At 40.2% G+C, this 14,786-nt stretch overlaps 1 protein-coding gene and 1 long non-coding RNA gene across 2 annotated transcripts in view; one reads left to right on the top strand and one right to left on the bottom strand.

Annotated features, from left to right (window-relative positions):
* Positions 1-14,786, top strand: part of LOC101469035 (contactin-associated protein-like 4) — a 163,359-nt gene that overhangs the window by 30,920 nt on the left and 117,653 nt on the right. The gene's annotated exons all lie outside the window — the stretch shown is intronic.
* On the bottom strand, positions 13,668-14,019 carry LOC143413753 (uncharacterized). Its single transcript, XR_013094368.1, has 2 exons — positions 13,910-14,019; positions 13,668-13,822 (listed from the first exon to the last, which is right to left on the bottom strand). It is a non-coding gene; the product is annotated as an uncharacterized LOC143413753 (long non-coding RNA).

Here is a 14,786-nt window from a genome sequence, read left to right as displayed (position 1 = left end):
CAATCCAGAAACTTGCTATGAGGTGCTCACCGCTGCAAACTTCTTTCCCAGAAAATGCCCTTGAAAATTGTGCAGTTGAGTTTTACTCATCCCTTAACACCTCAGATACCTAAAAACAATCAGTGAATGCAGCTCTCAAACAACCCTTATTAAAATTGTTCTTCAACTACATTTGTAGGTGTTTTGACCATGACCATGAAGAATGTATGTTTTTTATGCCAAGAACTATTATGGTGCTTTACAAATAATGAAGAAATGTATATGGAAAACATATAGCTGCTGTTTTTTCATAGTATTTTAACTCTTAAACTTTCAGTAACAAGAACTAAGAGGAAAAAATAAAAATCTGAACTATAAATTAGATGAAAATCAGTGTTTGTTTCAATTTCATGAAATATTTTACCCGTTTTGCAAGTTTTTATATTGCCAGTGGTATCACACTATTTCCCTCTTATTACAGCATGATATTATTCCAGAGATGAAATGTAAAGGGTTATCCAAGCTGCGTGTGTTTTAATGGTCCTCAGGGAGAAAAGTGCAGCTTGAGGGGATTTCAGGTCTTGACCAGTCATACTGCAGTTGTGTGATAAATTCTAAACCCAGCAACCAAACACCAAAAAATTGAATTTCTCTACAGGGTGTATTATCAACTTGGAGATAAAACACTTCAAGCTTCAGCAAAAGATTCAATTTAAGGCAGGCTGAGAACAAATGTGTGTAATACTGGTCTGGAGCAATGCCACCTACAATCTCGTGCTCCCTAACCACCATGATCACCCAGACCTGCTTTTTTTCCTGAAAAGGCATTGGAGTTCATCTTTGGTGTGACGATGCTGGTTTATCAGTTTGTGTGTCATCTCATAGAAAAGTTGTGTGCTTTTTTTCATGTGAGCTGAAAGAAGGACTCTAATGATTGCCTGTCTGGCTGACTGATGAAGTCTCAAAAGTTCTGCAACTAGTGATGTTTTTGGACTCAAGGTCAAGTCAAGTTTAACTTTATGGTGCAAATGGATGTTAATGTTAGTTGTAAGATTTTGGCTGGAAACATTTTTCAGATTTTGGTCGATATCGACATGATAGCATCACACAGTTGCTGCAGACAGATGCACATCCATTGTGTGAATCTCCTGCTCCATCATCATCCCTAAGCTGCTCTGTTGCACTGAGATCTGGTGACTATGGAGGTCAGTTGAATACAGTGAACTCGTATTCATGTTCTTGAAACCAGTTTTAGATGATTTGAGCTTTGTGACTTAACACATTATTCTGCTGGGAACCACCATCATCAGATGGGTGCATTGTGGTTATAAAGGGATAGAGATGAACAGCAGCAGCACTGGGGTACACTGAATGTTGAGCTTGTGCAATTTTAAGACTTAGTTTCCTATTTTTAGTTGACAGTAGTAGCACCCAGTTTGGTTGTCTGTGGCTCATCTGTTGAGCTGAGCATTTAGAAATGTTTTCTGGAGCACGTCACTGGATATTTTCTCTTTTTCAGACCATTCTCTGTAAACCCTAGAGATGGTTTAGTGGGAAAATCTCAGACCTGCCCATCTGGTTTGCTCTGTCAGCGGTCTGCCTCTATATCGCCGAAGTAGGGTGGCATTACCATAATACATCAACACAAAACTTGCCTTACTATCAAAGCACAAGTAAAGAAATGAAATGAGTAAATGATAGATGATGATGTTTTCTAAAGAACCAGTTGGGAAACTGTTAGTGCAAATGAATGAATCGCTTGTTACCTCTGAGTGTCTCAAAACCACAGTTACGCATTCATAACTACTCTTTGTGCTTTTTTAAGTGGTGAAACATCATGTCAAACAGTTACAAATTAATTCCAGATTAATGGAGTAACACAAGAATGACAACTGATGGTGGAGTAAACTATAATAAATGAGCAGTGGTATACTGGTGTATTTTGAATCAACGTTAATCTGGAAAAAGTGATTCATGGATAGTTTTAAACTAGTTATTACCTAGTAAATCTTGATATAAAGTACTTAATATGTTTTTTTGAAAGTTTTTTTCAAGGTCAGCTTTGACCTTAGGTGCTAACATTGAAAGCCAAGGTCAAATTGTTAGTCAACCTAGGTACTTATGTCCCCCAAGGCCTAGAATATTGTTGTGAAGTTTAAAGGTGATCCATAAAAATGTGGGTAATATAAAGTTTTTACTGATTTTCACATTTGGCTCTGTTCCAAGATTCAGTTGGAGATCATAGTCCTTCTACTACAATAAAAGGCTCAATGAAGCGAACAATATCAGAGCCATTTGCTTTTAATGGTAAATGGTAAATGACCTGTATTTGTATAGCACTTTACACATCCAGTCATGCACCCATTCACGCACACATTCACACACTGGTGATGGCAAGCTACATTGTAGCCACAGCCACCCTGGGGCGCACTGACAGAGGCGAGGCTGCCGAACACTGGCAGCCTTAAAGTAAAGCCATTTCAATAGGTGCAGTCACAGCCATGTTTAAAGAGTACAAAGTACAACTATGAGGAAATCTGGAGGGAACAAAGAGCTCTCTATAGAGGCACTTATTCACCTTTGCTTTTTGGAATCTATCAGACAGAAAGTCCAACATCCAGGCATAATATTGGGTTTTATTCACGCTTTCCCACTATGACAGGAGATAGTCACCATAACAGCCTTCATTTGTGACCGCAGGCCTAATTGGAGTCCATATTTTAACTCCAGCTCCCCTCAATTACCCTGCACTGTGAAGATTTAACAGTTCAAGCCAAAAGTTATGCTTCAGTACTTTCCTCTACAACTTTTTGAAAGCATTCAATCTCTGCTGTTAGCTAGAGAAAACCTAGTAGCTTTTGTGTTTCAGCCCTGAGGAAACCTGAGCTGGAATTGCTGAAGAGGCAAGGGAAGATCGAGAACATCAAATTATCTGCAGAGAAGATTTTTTTTTAAGAGCACTTATTTTAATGTCTCCTTGGGGAAGCTGGCTGTAAAGTAAAACTAAGTAGTTGTTGTGAATGTGGCTCCTGTTGTGGTTTAGTGAAGGTGTGAAGCGATTGTGCGCACAGACAGACACCACGCAGGGAGAGAGACAGAATTTATAGAACGATTTATAAATGTCCTCTGTCATTATGACATCAAGGGTTTTTTTTGTTAGGTTTGATGCTCATATAAAAAAAATTATATTATAGCGGTGACAGTGCAGTGAGGTTTTCTGGTCTCTGTGCAGCAGGTTGCAGTGGGTGTGGATGTGATCTTCGCTGCCTTGCTGTTGCAGTGACTGGATCCTGACCTCATTTTACAGGAAACCTGTCCCCCCACAGACTGACAATATTTTCTGCAAGCAGCATCTACTCCAAGCAGTTCTCTAGCTGACCACCGCTGTTGTTTACAGCGATGGCCCTCATAAACCTCTAGAGGAGGAAAAGAAGCTTAACATGGCTTTGTGTTCATGCAGTATTGGTTTAAAACTTTACTATACAGCTTATAGCCAGAAGGAATCCCACCTGAACATGTTGTCTTTTTCTCTGTCACTCTCAGTTTGTGTAGTGTCCCTCTAACAACACTCGCCAACATTCATAGACAGAGCTCAGTTTTATTTACAATATCAAATATCACAGTGTTTTGGAGTCAGCTCTTAAAGAGTAACTTAACACCTGGCAGAGAGTACGATTAGTACTTGGCACTAAGCTCTTCAGATGAAAGTTTCTGGCCTAAGCAGAAATCTGCTCCAAGTATGACTCCTCTCAACCGTGAAAGCACTTTGAATATTAATACCAGTTCTGTCATACCAGATTTAAAGCATGTTGTTGTGCTGACAGAGTGGTTTTTTTTCTCTCTTGGTCAAAAAGTCTGAGCTGCCTATGTTAATTTGATACCAGAGCCAAAGAAAAAGGGGTTGTAGCATTTCCTGTCAATCATTGTTTGTATTTTGTAGTTTATTAAAGTGCCTAAAATAGTTTTAATAAGGCGTAAGTTAAATGCTCTCTAAAAAAGATTATGTCACCAACCAGCTAATTGCAATAATTTACACAAGCAAGAAATCAACTGTTAAGTTGTAAAATGTCTAATCAATTATATTATTCATCCTATTTAAAGAGTAGGTGGGCAGTTAAGCTTGATTTATAGTAATGTGATAATTCTGTTGTAACCTATGCTGTAGCATGATGCACAGCTTTCCAGAAAAGTAACAATATGTCAAGGCAACAGCTGTGATTAGACTTCCTGTTCTTAACACGTCTTGGTAATAAAGTAAATTGATTAGCACAAAGATAATTTCTCTGTTTAAGAAAATGTAATAGATTATGTATTTCAGCGTAAAGCACAATGTTAATAACTAGTGCTGTTTCAGTGTTAACACAGTTTTCTTGTTTCATAGCTCTGAAAATTTGTGAATAGATTTGATGATTTAACTCATCAGTCATTCCAGTTGTTTAAAATCTGTTACCTCTAAGGTTGAGCTTAACGGGATTGTCCACCCCAAAATCAATTTTACATGTCCGAGATTTGTGTTTTAGTGTTTTAAAACACCTTTGACCCACACAGGGTCAAAGGTATACATACAGGTCCAAATATATAGCTACACTTGAACCTTTTAAAAAGTGCCGCTGAAGGATGTATAATGTACAGGGGTTTCTTTATTGGTCTTTTAACCAATAAAGAAAACCCCGGTCCAAAATCAATACCCTAAACTCAACTGAAGTTTGCAGCTTTCCACTCAGAGAAGCCAAAAGTTTTATGTTCATTAGAGACAAAGAGCTACCTGGCCACAATGACAACAGGTATGCTGGGGGGGGGGTTAAAGATGAGGCTTTATAACCAAAGAACACTGTTCATCTGTTAAGCATCATACAAGTGGCAGCAGCATCCTCTGGGGTTGTTTTGCTGACTGTGGTGCTGGTATATGGGCCAAAGTGGATAGAATAACGAAGAAGCAGCGCTAATTCTTCATCTTCATTTCAAATCAACAGCTAGATGGTTGAAACTTGTACATAGTTGGGTGTGCTAACATGAAAATGATCCCAAAGATTTAACTGATCTTATCTGTTTTTCTACCCAGAGTAACTATCCAGTCAGAATGATGCCAGAATTATGAGTGTATGTAAACTTCTCACCGGAACTGTATGTGTACCTTCTCTTCAGTTTAATACAATTAAAGGCACTCACGTTGTGCTGCTTAAAATTCCACAAATTTGAAAAACAACAGTGTTTTTGGAAATCATTCACGGCTTACTCCAAAAATCAACATAGTAACCAGTTTCATGTGAACTTCATTAACTATAACTGTGCAAAAGGATTACCTGTGATGAGAGGGTCATAACAAAGTAGATTTAAAATCTTTATTACACCCACTCGGCTTAGCTGTAATGTCAACTAGCTGCACGTTTCCTTTGGTTTGCAAGTGAATTTCAGCACAAAGAAAAATTGTGGTAAGATGACATGAAAAGAGACACTGATGCTGTTCAGTTTTCCAACAGATTTATTTTTATTTCTTTTTTGTGGTGCAGTTATATTATAGTCAGGATAAGCTAGACGTCTTAAAAACACACATCTAATCACACTGGAATACAGGTGGATAAATGGCACCAGAGGAAAAATGACATTTGTGCATTTGATTCCTGAGGTGAAGTGCCCTTTAAGGGGTCTGCACCAACATATATCAATGCAAAAAATTGCCCTTTAAGCATAAAGCAAAATGAAAATCAATAAAATATAGTTTCATATTACAATACTGCTTCATATTTATGGCTACTGACCCTATGAAAAAAGATAAAAGTTACACTGTGGCACTCATTTACATAAAAATAGTTTGTAGTGTAAGCTCTTCTGCTGGTGCAATGCAGTTTTCAATTTTATGAATCCCCAGTGTCCAATTCAGTGTTTTTCTTTTTGAAATAAATTAGATTTGCCATTGCTTGGATGATATGAACATCCCTGCATTTTACTTGAATGACAGAACAATATTACATTTTGTACCATTTCTTTTCCCCGCAGAGACTTGTTGGTCTGCTGCTCTCTATTAATACATATTTTGGGGCAAATATATTAAAATCATTTGCCTATTGCTGCCAGTGAATTAGTGGATTTTTTAAATTAAATATATATCCTCTTGGGGCCATCACTATGATTGGTGTTTCCTGCAGCACTCCTTCTAAATCTGCATATCTCAGGCGTTGTGATTCATGATAAATGTTCTCGGTTTTAGCAGCATATAAACGGACCAAAGTCTTTTTGCAAGTTAAACCTGGCAGTTTCAAGATGAAGGAATTTTAAATGCTGTGGTTCTGTGGCTCGTTGCTGTTTTGATCACTTCATTTGGTTGATGTCTGTCTCCCACACAGCCACCCACATCACTGATCAGTGTGACGAGCCTCAATAAGAAGGATGATTGTTCTCTGCTTTCAAAGGCAGTGTCGGATTGTGTGTGGGCTACTGTATAGCCTTACACACACAGATTGTGTTGCACATAATGAGTTGATTATCTGGTGTTTTCTAGCTGGATAAGGCCAGAATGAATCGGCATTATGCAGGAACCTGTTCGACATCTGGCTAAAGAACTGGAGCTGAAGAACAAATATCCTTGCCATTGCTCACAGCCAGATGAGTTAAAGTGCTGAGCATCTCAGTTTGGTAGCTGTCAGACAGGCAGATGTTTGCAGGGAAGAACACAGGAAGCAAACAAGAGGAAGCCCATCGAAAAGTACTGATTCCTTAAAGCTGATCTAGTACTTTGAAGCATTAAAAACAGTGAGCAAGAAATATAATTCTTTATCTTGTGTTTTCAGTGTCACACAAATATCAAGAAAACTCCAAAACTCTATTACCCTGCAAGGTCATCTTCCTATCACCCTCTGGACCTCTTTCAGGCTTTCCATAGGTCTGTTCTGTCCTCTTATGCTTATGAGTCAGTGATGCACACGTTCTTTCAGTTTGTCAAACAACAACTTAAATTTCATTTTGGGTAAGTGGACAATGGGAAACGAAGATTGTCCAGGTGTTTTTTCTGTGTCAGAGCTCTCAGAGCACTACATTAGAACTTTAAATCAACAAAATGACCCTAGGGAACATATTCACGCTAGACAACCTCGTGAATCTCCAAAGAATAAAAGAAATAAATAGTTATGTGATGTGTACATCTGAGTTTGGAAAATCAAAAGTGTTTGACTTAAAACTGCCGGTTAGAACCTCAACACGGGCAACGGTCAGTTTGACAGAAGAGTTGATGTTGTTGAAGTTTAAGGTTAAATGTGTGAGTTCAAAAGGAATTTCTCCAGAGAAATCTGAATATAGCAGGAATCCTGGTCAACAGATACATGACAACAATCCAATTTAAATCTTTTTAAACAAATAAAATATGTGAGGCAGTGGTGTGGTTTTACATCTAAAATTACTGTACAAATTGAGTAATGTCTGAATCAGCAGTAAGATGAACATTGTTTTTATGTCACAATGACTATTTCTTTGTTTTATTCTCTTCTGATAGCACTGTGATAGAAAACAGTCATACAATTTGTATAAACAAATGTAGGTTGTACACTTAAAAATTAGAAAATATAGTCAAGTTCTAATCTAGACAGTGTCGTCAAGTAGTGTGAGTAATGTGTATGTTTTTAAAATTTGATGTTTAAAATTAAAAGCCTATAAACCTACATTTAGTACATTTTTTTGTACATTTTGTCTTTTTTTTCTTTTTATTCTCACTTGTCGATCTGACCTTTTCATTTAATTAACCTTTTCCTCCCTTGCGCGCCTGGTCTAAAAAAACCAACTTATGGGGCTATTTTTCAAAACTGCATGGCGAGTTCATTCAACCAATCGAGAAATCATTTACTGTTTTCTCACTAAGGGGATGTTGGATTTGTTGCATTTGATTTATGTTCCAACAAGTTTGGTGACAGTTATTTAATTACTGTAAATTTGTCAGAGTTTCATGGAGTTTTGCAAATCGCTGTCTGGACTGATGTGAATGCATTTTTCCCAAATGTCTTTCATAAAAGTCTAAGGTTATTCACGATACTGTGGACCAATATTCAAGGACTTAAAGGGTTACTTAACTATATAAACTTGGGTAAACTTGAATGATTTAGCAGCCTTAAAGAACCAGGCTTAAAGAAGTAAAGCTAAAGCACGTAATCTAAAAAACATATTGGGCCAAAGGTTTCAATAAATTCTGCAAGTGCAACAACAATAAACTGGACTGAACGAGTGGGAAAAAGTTTAAATAGACTTCAAAACTAAATTAAGTGACACATGGGTATTTAAGTTTCAGATGGAAGACCCCCTATGTCATTGATAAGTAGGGATGGGTATTGATAAGATTTTCACGATTCCGATTCCATTTTCGATTCTGTTTAATGAGTCGATTCTTTATTGATTCTTTTTAAAAAAGGAGAACACTAAGGTCGATTAGCTTAGAACTTTGTTTTATATCTTCTCTTTGAACAAGATAGAAATTTAGGAGTAACATGGCCTTACAAACCCAACAGTGAGATCTTGTGAGATCTTAAGAGGTCCACAGCCTTCAATGGGGTGTCACAGGGTCCCCAGGAAAAAAATTGTAAATGTAAAATAATAAAATAAATATTCTTCTGTAGCAATAACAAAGTATAACATCAATTATTCAGTAGCAATTACACAAGAATATCCAGTAATGTCCCTGCCTACAATTAAACACATTCACTTACCGAAAATCGGGGGCATCTGCTGCGGCAAATGGGTGCAAGCCTTTGACCACAAACTTAGTCACTGCTCGGAGACATTCGTCTATCCTGGCCTGAAAGGAGACGCTACCGGTAGACTGCAGCGAGAATCTGAGCCAGCCAGACTCTGTCTCTCTCATCATGGTCACCTAAACGCACAGTAATGGCAGGTTTTGTAATAAGGCAGATCGCGCTAACATAATATGCACTGTTAGTTGATTATTTACCTGCCGCATTAACGGGAGAGGACGTGCAAACATTACCGCTGCTGCTGGGTTGAGATTCACGAGTCCGGAGTGGAATTAAAAACATGACAGGCCGACTGGAATCGATAAGGGAATCGTTTGCTAAAATGGCAAACAATTCCAAGGAATTGAAACAGTGGGAACCGGTTTTCAACAAGAACCGGTTTTCGATACCCATCCCTATTGATAAGACAGCACAAGATAGAATTAAATATCCTAAATGTCAAAACCATTTGAGCTGATAATGAAATTAAGATCTTTGGTCTATTTGGAGACGATTTTTAAATACCTTCTACCAGTTACAACTCAAAATATAAGATTTTGGGTTATTTCTTTTAGCTTCGCAACATTGAAAAAATAAACCACGTGGCAGAGCTAAAGTAAAACAAAATGCAAAAAAGCTCACTGTGTTGTATTTTTAATGCGTTCTTTCTTTCTCTGTGTATATCCAGGCAGGAGCAGGCTTGAACCCCCTTGGGTCAAACTGGAGGTAGACGTTGTGCGGATTAGTAAAATGAGCATTGATGTTTTCTGCTTGAGGATGATTGTTAGCGCTCTGGAGCAAAAACAACCATCGCTGGAGCCTCATTATCCTGCTTACTGCTACGTGCTTTGAACGGCTAAATAAGTTGGCTCATACTGAGAGGCACTGAACTTTGGGTTTGTGGGGCTTATAGAGCTCTGAAGTGCAAGACCTTCTGTTTGCTGAGGTGATGGATGGAGCTCATCGGTATTCAGGGTCCCCAGCTCAGTCACGGACTCTGTGGGCACTTTCTATTCAGTAAAGAAGTGGACAGTGCAGGTGAATGAGCCACTCTGTCTCTGGTATTAGTCTGTCATTTCAGGGGTGATAAAATGTATTTTCCTTATACCCTCCAGAGATATTTTCAAAATTTCCTTTTTTAATGCGGTCAAACTGACCATTTGTCACATTGGTGCAACGATAAAGTTGGCACTCTATGAATTGATGGATAGTGCAGACGCTGAGTGATGGGTGTCCAGGAGGTTTTTGACTGAACTGAAAGGATATTTCCCATCACTCAGAGTTCAATACATGCTTCCAGTTCTGGTGCTCAAGTTTTTGTTTTATCAAAGGCAAAGAATGCTTCTTTTTTTTGCCAGGAGATATTTCACTTAGCCGAAGATTGAAGAATTATCTTTTCTGTGTAAATTTATAATACTTTGATCATGAATAATGTTTTTGTGGTGATCTGAATGCCTAAAAGCATTATTATATTTTTTTTTTTAGTCTAACACCCTTTAATGTGAAGCTTACACAAAGACAGGAGGTGTTTTCAGGAAGGTGCAGCAGTTTAATATTCAGAAAGGCTCTCTGTCCAACACAGCCAGGGTCAGTGTTGAGGTTCGTTGGCTACAGAGGCCAGCGGGTATTCAACATTTAGCTCCATTTTCCTCTGAGCTGTCTGTGTTTGTGCTCCACTAGTCACACTGTCAGGGACATCGGCTTTTAAATGCCACAGCTCCGTCGAGGAAAAGTGGCCCTGTGTTTTAAAACTCCACTGCTCTCTCTCGGCTGTTTCCTCAGCGAGGCTGTGCTCTCACCACACATTATCTCCTCAGGGATTACAGCACTCCGCGTTGGAGAGCCGTCCCTCTCATCTCACCTCTTCAGACTACTGTAATTCACCTGCTTTTCATACTGAGAGCTCCCCCACCACCCACAGTTATAAGTGTCAGTAAGGGCATAGCCTGGAGGAATAAAGACTATCAGGAGGAACTTCAGAGGACAAAAGAGCTGGACGCCTTCTGATGATTGTTGAGTAGCTGGATGGCATTTAAAATGCTAGAATTAAATATGTATGAGCCTCTGCTCCACTCTGGTAACTATAAAGTGCAGTATAACTGTGTTATATGGTCTGATGTTTAATGATAACTGCTGCAACACACTGTACTAAACAGAGTTCAGACTCGGTTAATACCCAATAATTTTACAATCAAATTACAGTGCCACTGAGGCCAAGCTGAAGGCTTTCTAATGTTAACAAGCAGCTGGACCAAATATTCATAGACATTTATCCCTCCACGTGGATATACACTCACCAACCTCTTCATTAGGTACACCTGTTCAACTGCTCGCTGATGCAAATATCTATCAGCCAATTACATGGCAGCATCTCAGTGCATTTAGCTACATAGACATGGTCAAGATGAAGTATTGATGTTCAAACTGGGCATCAGAATGGGAAAGAAACATGATATAAGTGACTTGCATGGTTGTTGGTGACTTACAGGCTGGTCTGAGTATTTCAGAAACTCCTGATCCTCTGGGATTTTCCCACACAATCATCTTTAGAGTTTAAAGAGAATAGTCTGACAAAAAGACAATATCAATTGATCAGCAATTCTCTGCATGAAAATGCCTTGTTGATGCCAGAGATCAGAGGAGACTGCTTTGATCTGATGCGAATAGTGACTCAAATAACCACTCATTGCAATCAAGGTGTGCAGAAGAGCATCTCTGAACGTGCAACACATTTAATCTTGAAGCAGATGAGCTACGGCAGCAGAAGATCATCCTGGGTGCCACTCCTGTCAGCCAAAAACTGGAAAATTAGTCCAGAATTTGCAAGAATTTACTAAAAGTGATCAGTTGAAGACTGGAAAAACAAAACAATCTCTGCTTCGCCGTTCAGATGGTATGGTCAGAATTTGGGTTAAGTGAATAAACGTGCAACCATTCTGCCTTGTATCAAAAGTGCCAACTAAGCATCATTTAAATGCTACAGCCTACCTCAGTATTGTTTCTTAGCTTGTTGATGCCTTTGTTCACATCTTCTGATGGCTGCTTCCAGCAGGATAAAATGCCATATCACAAACCTCAAAATATGTCAAAGTTGTATTCTAATTTTTGCCTCATAACTTTTGCACTGTCCACTTCCTGCTGTGACAAAACAAATTTCCCACGTGTGGGACTAATAAAGGTTATCTTATCTTATCTTATCTTAAGTGATTTCTTGAACATGAGGTCACTGAGTTCATCGTACTTAAATAACCTCCATAGTCACTAGATCTAAATCCAGTAGAGCACGTCGGGATGCGGTGAAACAGGAGATTCACATTATGGTTGTACAAGCGACAAATTCGCAGCAGTATCAGTCTGGACCAAAGTCATTTTGTATTAGTTCCTTTAGGAAATATCAGACTTTTAATCTGTGAAATGACTCATTATGTTGAGCTGCTCTTTAACTTTATCTACAAACTGTTGCTGGGTGGATAGCATAGCAAAGTGTACAGATCTTTCTAGCTGAAAGCAGCTTGGAATTAAGGCTGATGATAGTCTTTATATTTTTATTAAATCAAACAAAAATTGTTATGATAGATTTCGATTGAATTTTGAGCAGTAGCTGCCCACTGTATTGCTTTTCACTGTACATTGCAGTGCTTTTGATGTTACAGGCAAATACTCCTTCCTATCCTAAGGAGGATTAAAATAGTATCAGCACATAAAATTGGCAGACAGAAAATGCTACATGCAGGTACTGGATGTGCTGCAGGAGACAGCTAATGCATAAGTAATGGTGAAGAAGCCTTTTGATCAAATATTCTGGGTATATATGTTGTAGTATACTCACCACTCTAAGCACTTTACACTTTACATTGTCACAAACTGTGATGGATATATCAACTGTTGCTTTTGGCACTTAGTATCTTGTCCAGGATCACTTTGACATGAAGTACTGTAGCTTGAGATTGAAGCATTGACCTTCTTATTAGTGGGCAACCCCGACTACCACCTGAGTCACAGCTACCCCTCAGGGTTCCTATGTGAGACCATATTGGAGAAGACTGTTGACTGTTTCTGTATTCTCTTTAACAGAAGTGTAAAACGGTAAATCCTCAACTGACTTGTGGTGTGTTTGGAAGTACAGCTGTTGCTCATTGCATTTGTGTTTGAATCCTCTATCGTGTGTTGCAGTTTGGTTAAAACACCTGCCGAAGATATAGATTTAATAATATAAAAATCCAGTATTTTGAAGCATTCAAATGAGAAAAAAAATTACATTTAGACCATTATCTTGAGAGTGAATGCCACATTTGGGCTCTACAGTGTATTTAATTGTGTATCCAAATACTTGGCGTCCTCAGTTACTAAATAAATATTCCAGGATTTCAGGGTTCAGTTTGTGAAGCATCGTCAGTGCTTTAAAATTTAAAATCCTGCTCTTTTCTAAACTGATACAAAATTTTCTTTAACTACAGGTAAATAGGCCAATATTGTTGTTGGCTCTAGCTACAAATTTCATTTGAAAAGAGCTGCTGTAAATGGAATGGTATTCCTCTTTGAAATTATCGGGAGGCGGATGAGATAAGATAGAACTTTATTAATCCCTCGGGTGGGTTCCTCTGGGAAATTCGACTTCCAAAAAAAGCACACACACACACACACACACACACACATATATATAAATACAGAGACAAATATAAATAAAAGGCCTTGTGTTGTTGAGATGAAGTGCACTGATGTTGACAGAGTAATCGAAACTAAAGCCTTGCTGTCAGAGTTCTGGGCCCAGATCGGACTGCTGCGTGAATCATAGTAATTGGCTCTTGTCTCAGTGGTGGAGAACAACATCCATTAACGGAGAGGCTTTGGATGGAGGCGGTGATAGTTTGGCTTTAGCTTACAGTTTGCAGCTTGAGAGGAAAACTATGAATATGTCACGGTGCGGCATGGCACACCGTGGAAGGAGTGGGGAAGGAGGACCCAGGCGCGGTGCTCTACGTATAGACAGTGTTTATTTACAGAGGGTGATATCAAACAACAATAAATCCCCGTGTTTCTCCCCAGACTCCCGTGTCGTGTCCTCCAAGTGCTCTCTGCTCCCGTGTCTGCACTCCCGGTGCTCGCTGCTCCTTAAGCCTTCCACGCTCCTCCTGCGGGAAACAATAGCGGCAGCAGTCAGGACACTGAACAATGGCAGGCATACACTACACGACCAAAACCTAAACTGGGTAACTAACGTGGAGTCCCAAGCAATGATCCCGCGTCGGTGGGAGCTCCAAGACTCTTAAGTAGCTCCCCCGACGAGGCCTGATCAGCAGCAGGTGTGTGGCTTCGGGTGTGGCCAGTCCCCTTGCAGGGCCACACCCTCCAGGCCTGACGCCACCTGTAAACTAGTGCTCAGCCACCCACACACACACACACAAGCACAGGGAAGGGGGAGCAACACCAAAATGCACAACAATAATACTACTACTACTACTACTACTAATAATAATAATAATAAAATACATGACTGCTCAGGGATCCTGGGTCGCCCAGTCCCAGGACCCTGACAGTACCCCCCCCCCCCCCCCAAGGGTCGGCTCCCGACGACCCCAAAACAAAAAACAGCACAACCAACCCAGGGCGGGCGGCTGGGGGAACCAGGACGGAGGGCCAGAACCAAAACAAGCAAAAACAACAAAACAACAAACCGACCCAGTCCACAGTCTCAGAGTCAGACCGCGCATCCCGCAGCGGTGCAAAAAGAAAACGAAAAGACGCCACAAACAGTCACAGGCGGCCCATCAACACAACAAGAGAGTTCAGGGGGCCTACCTCGAGCCCAACGGCGGCGACGTAGCAGCTCCGGCGGACGGCCCCGGGTCCGGCGGCAGCAGCAAAACAGTTCAGGGGGCCTGCCACGGGTCCGGTGGCGGCGGAACGGTTCTGGTGGCGGCGGCGCTGCTCCTCCGGCGGCCTGCCACGGGTCCGGTGGCGGTGGAACGGTTCTGGTGGCCTGCCACGGGTCCGGTGGCGGTGGAACGGTTCTGGTGGCCTGCCACGGGTCCGGTGGCAACGTCGCTGCTCCGGTGAGCAACAGCGAGGCGTGGCAACAGGTCCATGACGCGCCGA

Source organism: Maylandia zebra, linkage group LG18 (genome assembly GCF_041146795.1).
Source record: "Maylandia zebra isolate NMK-2024a linkage group LG18, Mzebra_GT3a, whole genome shotgun sequence".
NCBI lineage: Eukaryota > Metazoa > Chordata > Actinopteri > Cichliformes > Cichlidae > Maylandia > Maylandia zebra.
This window is presented reverse-complemented; position numbering and strand designations above follow the sequence as displayed.